We start from the raw sequence: 8,414 nt of genomic DNA, 5'->3' as shown, positions 1-8,414 counted from the left end.
TAGTGGGGATGAGATCTTAAGGAGACCAAGAAATTCTAAAGAGTTTCTCCAAGGTAAAAAGGAGAAAATAGAGCAGTCTCCAGTTCATGGCACAGTGCTTAGGGGTCAGCTGGATCTGAATCTACATGTGAAGGGGCATCAAACTACTGACTTGGTGCCAGAGGAAGACTACAGCAATCTGGATGTGGGAGTGAAAAGGGTAGATGACTAGATTTACTCACTGCCTGAAGATGTCAAAGCAGAGGATTTCAGTAGAGGATGCGGACTGTGCTTTGCAGAGTCATGGAAAATAGTCATCTTAGGTTGGACAAAGTAAGTAAAATCAGAGGGCAATGACAAGCACAAAATGTAAGAGGTGAGAGAGTAAAGTATTCCACAAGCATGCTGCTAAGCAAATGGCTAAACAGTAAACGTATAATTACTTAAAAAAAGTGAAAAGATAATTTTTGAACTCCAGAATTTACATCTATTTTAATAGTTCAAAAACCTTTAATTAACATTATTAATGTACATATTTGTATGATTTTCATTTATTTTTATAATATTACTTTAAAGAAAAAGCAATTAAAAATTTTTCATCAGAATTGAGAAACTGAAGACTTAAAAATGAACTAACAGGTGCCACATTCCTTAAGTCTATGATTGATAATGACACAGATCAAAATTATCTGATTATAGATAGACGGTGTTGATCTCTGTCCTTAAGACATAGCTACTTAGATTTTATTTTGAAATAAGAGTTTGTGTTTCTATTTAGAAAGTCCTTATCTTTAAGTAAACTATGGCCATCTTTCTGGTCCCATTTATAGGCATTTAACCATTTCCTTTTTTCCCCATTCCACCATGTTATACGTCCCATATTCTAGCCACATTCATGCTGTTATGAGTTGAATTTATTTTCACTAAAATGATATGTGAGACCCTGGTACCCAGTACCTCAGAATGTGATCTTATTTGGAAATAGCAACTTTACAGAGGTAATCAAGTTAAAATGAGTTCATTAGGTGGGCCCTAATCCAGGAGGACTGGTCTTCTTATATAAAGGGGAAATTTAGACACAGAGCCAGACATGCACACAGGGAGAATGCCACATGAAGGTGAAGGCAGAGATTTCAGTGATGCATCTTCAAGAAAAGGAATGCCAACGCTGCAAACCACCAGAATCATGGTGGGAGCCATGGAATGGATTCTCCCTCACAGCCCTGAGAGGGAACTAACCCTGCTGCCATCTTGATGTCAGGCTTCCAGCTTTCAGGATTGTAAGATAATAAATTTCTGTTGTTCTAAGCCACCTAGCTATGGTTACGTTGTTACAGCAGCCCCAGGAAGTTAATACCCATGCCATACATTTTTCCTGCTATTCCTTAAATTCATGAAATTTTTCTATAATTTTGTGTTTTTACAGATGTTGTCCTTCTGCATAATTTCTATCTACAAGCTTCTCCACTGCAGAATTTTATTCATTACAGATTTGGTTCAAGCTTTATTTCTTCTGTGAAGCTTATCTTGACCTATAGGAGTTCTCAGTGCAAGCATGTCTCTCCAAAACCTTCAAAATTTGTGGCAATGGCTGTTCACTTATATGATTCACTCCAAGGAAAACAATCACTTTGAGAACACAGGCTCATTTCTTACTTATCTTTATATCCCCAGCCTCTGCCACCATGATTGGCCCTGCTAGTCAAAAGTACGCATGGAAAAAAATGAGTGATGCACCATCAAAATAGAACAACAATTTAATAATCACTTAAATATTTTAAATATGTGGCAATAAGACAATACAGCCTTAGATAGAACTCAATTTGTTTCCCATTGTTTATGCTTCATTACAAGGACTACAAATGACTATTAAATCTCTGTAAAGGAAAGCATGGAAAATCAGAGAATAATTTTTCACCAAATTCCAAAATGACTTTGAATGTTTCTGTTAGCTACAGAATAATTAATTCCATTTTCCTGACACATGCTTGCTTTAGTCTTTGATACTAGCAATGATTCAAACTATCCAAGAGCCTCATTTCTTTAATGGACATAAACTTTGTCTTATTAGTCATCTTTAAATGGTGGTTGAGGGTGAAGAAGGAATGCCTTGGAGTTCTGAGGCAAAGTTCTGAGAGAAGTTTTGTTTCTTTACTTCATGGGGGCTTAATGCATGCTTTCCTTCTGTGACAAAGAGTTATGAGAATTTTATCCCCAGTGCATTCAAATGCATTACATCAAAGTTGTTAGTTTCTTATATCTTTATTTGTTCACATTTGTCTTTATATAACTCCAACTCCCACCTATTGAAAAACAGTCTTTGCTTATGTAGTTTGGCAGGAAGTACAATGTAATAAAAATATCTGAGATTTCACTCAGGTTTCTCTGCAGTCTTATATGTAATATAAAAATAATATCATACATAAGAATCATACTTAATATATAGCAGAGAATTTCCACAGTCATAATTTAAAGTTATCTTCAAAATAACTGCATGAGAAGGCAGAGTAAATATTAAGAGGTCTACTTCATACACAAAATCACTGAGACTCAAACATTAATTGATTGGTTCAAATTAGCCAAGTGAGTAAATAACTAAGTTAGCATGGGAGTTTTCTTTATTTCTAGTCAATTGCTCTTTACTGTCTTTTAAATATAATGAATATATTTTTAAATTATTATGCTCAAAAATAAGATCATCATTGATTTATATATTCCCTATATATGATAATATAATAATGGTTTTAATGAGATTTTCATAATTTGATGTTATAATTGTATTTCTTTTCTTTTCTTTCCTTCCTTCCTTCCTCCCTCCCTCCCTCCCTTCCCTCCTTCCCTTCCCTCCACTTTCTTTCTCTCTCTCTCTCTCTTTCTTTCTTTTTGAAAGAGGGTCTTGCTCTGTCACCCAGGCTGGAATGCAGTGGAGCCACCATGAATAAATGGAGCCTTGAGCTCCCAAGTGATCCTAACATCTTACTCAGTCTCTTGAGTAGCTGGGACTACAGGTGTGCATCTTGCGATATTGCCCAGGTTGGTCTTGAACTCCTGGGCTCAAGTGATTTACCTGCCTCAGCCTCCCAAAGTACTAGGATTAGAAGCATGAGCCATCACATCCAGCATAATTGTATTTCTCTTCTCTGATGGTGGAGAAAATTTACCTTTTTTAGGGTTGCTAATATGTTATAAACATATTGGGCTAAATCTTAAAAATTAATTTCAATACCAACCTAGAGAACAAAGCAATTTTAAACGTGGAGAGATATGACAGAGCTAAAAAAGTCACTCACTCTAGTAATTTAAATTAAGTGTATTTGTCATTAATTTATTATGCTGTTGAGAGAAATACTAAATTCTTTGAAGGCAGGTAACTCATTATTTTCTGTTCAATACTAGCTTTATAGATGAAGCAAATATGTTCAAACATATTTTATTGCAAAGGTAAATAAATAATATATCCTATGCTCTAGTTTTTGGACGGTCTGTTAAATAAAAATATTTAAATAAATGGCAAATTTAAATTATTTCATACATTGTACCCTTTATTAGTTTCACATTAACCTGAGCCTAGTTAATTTAGCAAAAATATTTCCATTGCCAAATTTATTTTGACAACTACAGTACTTTTTATTTCATTCATTTATGAAACATACATTTGTTAACCACTAATTCTGTAGTAGACACTTAAATATACTAGGTATACAGCAGTGAAAAGTAAATAGACTCATTTCTCTCAAAGTTTATAGGCCAACATAAATAGCAATAATGAAAAATGTTATGTACTACAATAGATAAATGCAAGGGTTTTATGGAACCAAGAAAAAGAACAAAGTCTTCCCAGGGCATAGTGTCTTATGCTTATAATCCCAGCACTTTGGGAGGCCAAGGCGAGTGAATCACTTGAGGCCAGGAGTTGGAGGCCAGCCTGGGCAACATGGTGAAACCCTGTCTCTCCAAAATAAACAAAAAATTAATTGGGTATGGTGGTGCTCTCCTATAATCCCAGCTACTTAGGAAGCAGAGAAAATAATTGCTTGAACCTGGGAGGTAGTGGTTGCAGTGACCCAAGATCACACCACTGCACTATACCCTGGGCGAGACAGTGAGATTCTTTATTAAAAAAAAAAAAAAAAAAAAAAAAAATTGAAGGATAGAACAATCAGAGATAAATGGAAAATAATTTTCCAGGCAGAGGTCATGGCATATGCAAAGAAATAGCAATGCATTATGGTATGGCAGATTGAGAGAAGTGAAAATCATTAATTTGTAGATGGGATGACAATGGGGTGTGTGGACGATTAAATTGGAGAGATGTCACCAAGTTTTGACTAGCTCTGCATGTAATAAGGAGTCTATTATATTTCTTTCTCTAAACTATAGGCAGATTTAGTTTTATTAGAGTTGTGGTCTGAAAAAGAAACAGTGGGTGATAGGTTGAGGGACAAAAAATGAAAAAATAAAGAGTTTCTCTCTCTCTTTTTTTTTTGAGATGGAATCTTGCTCTGTTGCCAGGCTGGAGTGCAGTGGTGTGACCTCATCTCACTGCAACATCCGCCTCCTGGGTTCAAGCAATTCTCCTGCCTCAGTCTCCCAAGTAGCTGCAGCTACAGGCACGCACCACCACACCTGGCTAATTTTTGTGTTTTTTTTAATACAGATGGGGTTTCATCATGTTGGCCAGGGTGGTCTCAATCTCTTGACCTCATGATCTGCCCGCCTTGGACTCCAAAGTGCGGGGATAAAATGAGGAGTGTCTTTAGGATGATACCCAATTAATAGTAATATTGGCTGTTACATTTATTGTTCTTTATAATACTCTAGGATTCCCAGGAAGCAATGTCTGTTGTTGATGGCTCACTCTAACATTTTTTCTATGGTAGATATATATAATGTATGGTGGCTCGGAGTATAAACATGTATACATGTACATGTAGTTGTGTTTTTTAGTAAACTATTTATAATAATTTAGTGTTTTCAGAAATGTTGCAAGGATAACTCTTCTGAAAGTGTCATCATATATCCTTCACTTGGTTTCCACTATTGCTAACACATTGTTATTCTGCATTTGCCACAACTAAGAAACCCACAGGTACATTAGCATTAACTGAATTCCATACTCTATTTAGATTTCACTAGTTGGGATTTTGTATGTTTAATGCCTAATGTTCTTTTTCTGTTTTAGAGTTCCATCCAGATTCAGTATTTTCTTTTTCAAGCACTATAGTGGCTCTGCCTTAAATATTAAATTGCAGCATTCAGGTACTTTAGAATGTCAGAAAAAATGAAGTTGTAATCCTGACACTGTTATGTTTTATATAACATCCATGAGTTTAAACACATTTTATTATTAGCAAATTGGATAAAGTATCATTCTTAAAACATTATAGCAAGATATGTAATCAAAGATTGAAGCGTCATGCAAAACCACATATTGCAGTGTATAGCAAAGAAGTCTTATTTAAAATGGCACTCTATCAATAGCCCTCCTTTTTGGTGGGTAATATTAAGCTTAAAATTGGCTTAAAATGCAAATAATATCATTAGAAATTCTAGAAAGTTGAATTTTTATCTGTAACTTCTTTAAAAGTTCTTCTGCTCTAATTTTCATAGTTGAAATAATACAGAATAATACAGAAGAAATATACTTTGAGCTTAATTTCACATTTCATTTCACAAATCAATTTTCTTTTCAAAGATGTGGCCCATTTATTATTTGTTCTAAAACATATTGTTACCTTGGTAACTGCCAAATTATAGACCTTATGTAACAATGTTTGTGGGGAGAATCTTAACCAATGATTCAAGAAAAATGAAGAGACCTGAAGTTCGCTTAATAATTTTGATGTCTGGAAAGTCCTCTTACAAACTTTAACCATCACAGACCCTTGAAACATCTCTCCTGTCTTCCAAGGGACCTAAAAACGCTAGTCAAGAATCCAGGCTGACTTACAATCCCTATATCTAATTTCCCACCACGCACGTCCCCCCATTCTCCCTCCAAAAATATTTAGCAGCTTGTCATGAATTCTCAATGTTCATTTCCTTATTCAGCACATTTTTTTGCACCTAACAATGTGGCATCAGTTTGTAAAGAAAAATTATTATGACAATAAAACAAGTGTGGGCCTCATTTCACATAGATTTTTGCTGCTTTGTTACCTTGGGTGCATTGACTTAATAGTAAAAAGGACCACAAGAGAAACTCAAGATAGAGATTACAACAAACCGGACTCAAGCTCCAACCTGGCCTTGTTCAGTGCTGATGTGGTGGGCTCCGTTAAGACTCATATTTATAGCTTTGAAAATAGATGACTTAAATATATCATCTCCAAGATTTCTTCTAGTTCTGAAGTCAATGATGCTCTGATAATTTTTCCCTTTGATAATTCCTCAAGTAATTAATTAACTAACTGCTTGATTTCCCTAGAGCAACTTCAAATACAGCTACTTCCTTTCTTGGAATCTTTGTCTCTCAAACTGCAAATACTGGAGATTTCAGTTATCTTTCATAAAAGAGAAATACGTAAGTCAGAAGAGAGTAAAGATTTTGGAGATTGTAATTTTAATCAGCCATATATTCAGCCTATATAGTCAGCCTTTTGTACAGGATAATAAACAGGCTGTATTAATGCAGCCATTTTTTAAGACGGGAGGATGGACAGTACCCCTTTCCTCCATCACAGGCCCTGGTTTTCCCTCCATTAACAGCTCTGAAGCCTTAGTCCAGTCTTAAACTATGCAGCTGTAAAATAGGCAGTAATTTTGTTTGTATTTAATCATCCAGAGTTCCAGCATAAGTTATAGGTTATGAATATATACTTATTTCCTTTTCATGTACATTGCTTAAAAGTGTTTCTTTAATTGAATAGTGCCTTCCCTACCCAAATTCACATGATGAAATCTGAGCCCTAATGCCCACTAAATGTGACCTTAATTTGGAAACAGTCTTGTAAAAGTAATTAGTTAAGATGTGATCATGCTGGAGTATGGTAACTCTTTAGACCGATATGCCTGGTACCCTCCCAAAAAGGAAAGGTAGACAAAGAAACAGGAAGAACACCATGTGAAAATATGAATTACATTGTCATTAACCTAGGAAGAACCAGCACCTAAGAGAGAGAACCAGAAAAGATCCTTTCCTAGTTCCTTTAGAGGAGCATTGCCCTGGCAATACCTTGATTTTGATTTGACTTGTGGCATCCAGAACTCTGAGACAAAAAATTTCCATTTTTCTATGCTACACAATTAGTAGTGTATTTTTATGGGAGCTCTAGAGAAAGGATTATAAGCATCAACACAGGTATACAGTGTGGGAGTTTGAGGGTGAATTTCTGTTAAGATCCATTCCAGGGAATATATTAGTACCATCCTGGTTTATAAATTTGTTTTGCCTATGCTGCTGTTTGGGTTAGCACACCTGCCAGTGTATTTTTCTATGGCTTATAACACATCTGGTTTCAGGTACTTGACTTTATAATTTACTAGCTATGTAATTAACCTCAATGATCTTCAGTTCCCTGAGAATGATAATACTTGATCTAGAGAACCATGGGCTGATTTATAAGGATCAGGAGAGATAACATAAGTGAAAAACAATATGGAGGCATGTAGAAGAGCATATGGAGTACAGAGATTAAGATCAGGGTCCGGGAGCCAGGCTGCAGGAGTTCAAGTTCTACTTTTTCCTTTATTAGTTGTGTGACTGAACTACAAACTCAACTCTACTATTTTAAAATAAGAGCTATAATACTTCCTGTGTATGAAGGCTGTTGTGAAAATGAAGTAAGTCAATATATAAAGAGAGCTTAGAAGACTGGCACATAGAATGTACTCATTAAATAATATCTAACAAAAGTACTTTGCAAAGTATTTTGAACATTTGCAAATGTTTCATTATTATAATTTATAGTTAAGAAACAGCTTATTGACTTTATATGCCAATATTAAGTATACATGATTACTGATTTTATACATCAGTTACTCTGATTTCTAGCTCACTGTTCAACATACATTTTGGTATCATGTATTTTCATAGCCAAAAAGAGCTAAGCAAGGATGATGACAAAAAAAAAAGAGATGTTATCAAGTAGATCAGGGTTGCCCCAAGAGACAAAAGCACTTTACAAGTAGAAGATATTTCTGGTATTCATTAATCTTGTCATTTCCTTGTGTGAGAATATTTTAGAGCCAAACATTTTTTGAGCATGATATTTATCTAATATAACAAAAAGCAAAGTATTCAAGTAGATTTTAGAGAATTACATTTTAAAAAATTTTTAAGTTTTCACTGAAATCCTTGTTTTTCCTTTTTTTTTTTTTTGTTTTTTTTTGAGACGGAGTTTCGCTCTTGTTACCCAGGCTGGAGTGCAATGGTGCGATCTCGGCTCACCGCAACCTCCGTCTCCTGGGTTCAGGCAATTCTCCTGTCTCAGCCT

General features: G+C 35.1%; 1 protein-coding gene across 1 annotated transcript in view; it reads right to left on the bottom strand.

Moving 5' to 3' along the window:
• The window catches only part of AGMO (alkylglycerol monooxygenase), a 344,339-nt gene that overhangs the window by 209,424 nt on the left and 126,501 nt on the right, over positions 1-8,414 (bottom strand). The window lies entirely within an intron of this gene.

The sequence above is a fragment of the Cebus imitator genome, unplaced genomic scaffold (genome assembly GCF_001604975.1).
Source record: "Cebus imitator isolate Cc_AM_T3 unplaced genomic scaffold, Cebus_imitator-1.0 Scaffold587, whole genome shotgun sequence".
Lineage (NCBI taxonomy): Eukaryota > Metazoa > Chordata > Mammalia > Primates > Cebidae > Cebus > Cebus imitator.
This window is presented reverse-complemented; position numbering and strand designations above follow the sequence as displayed.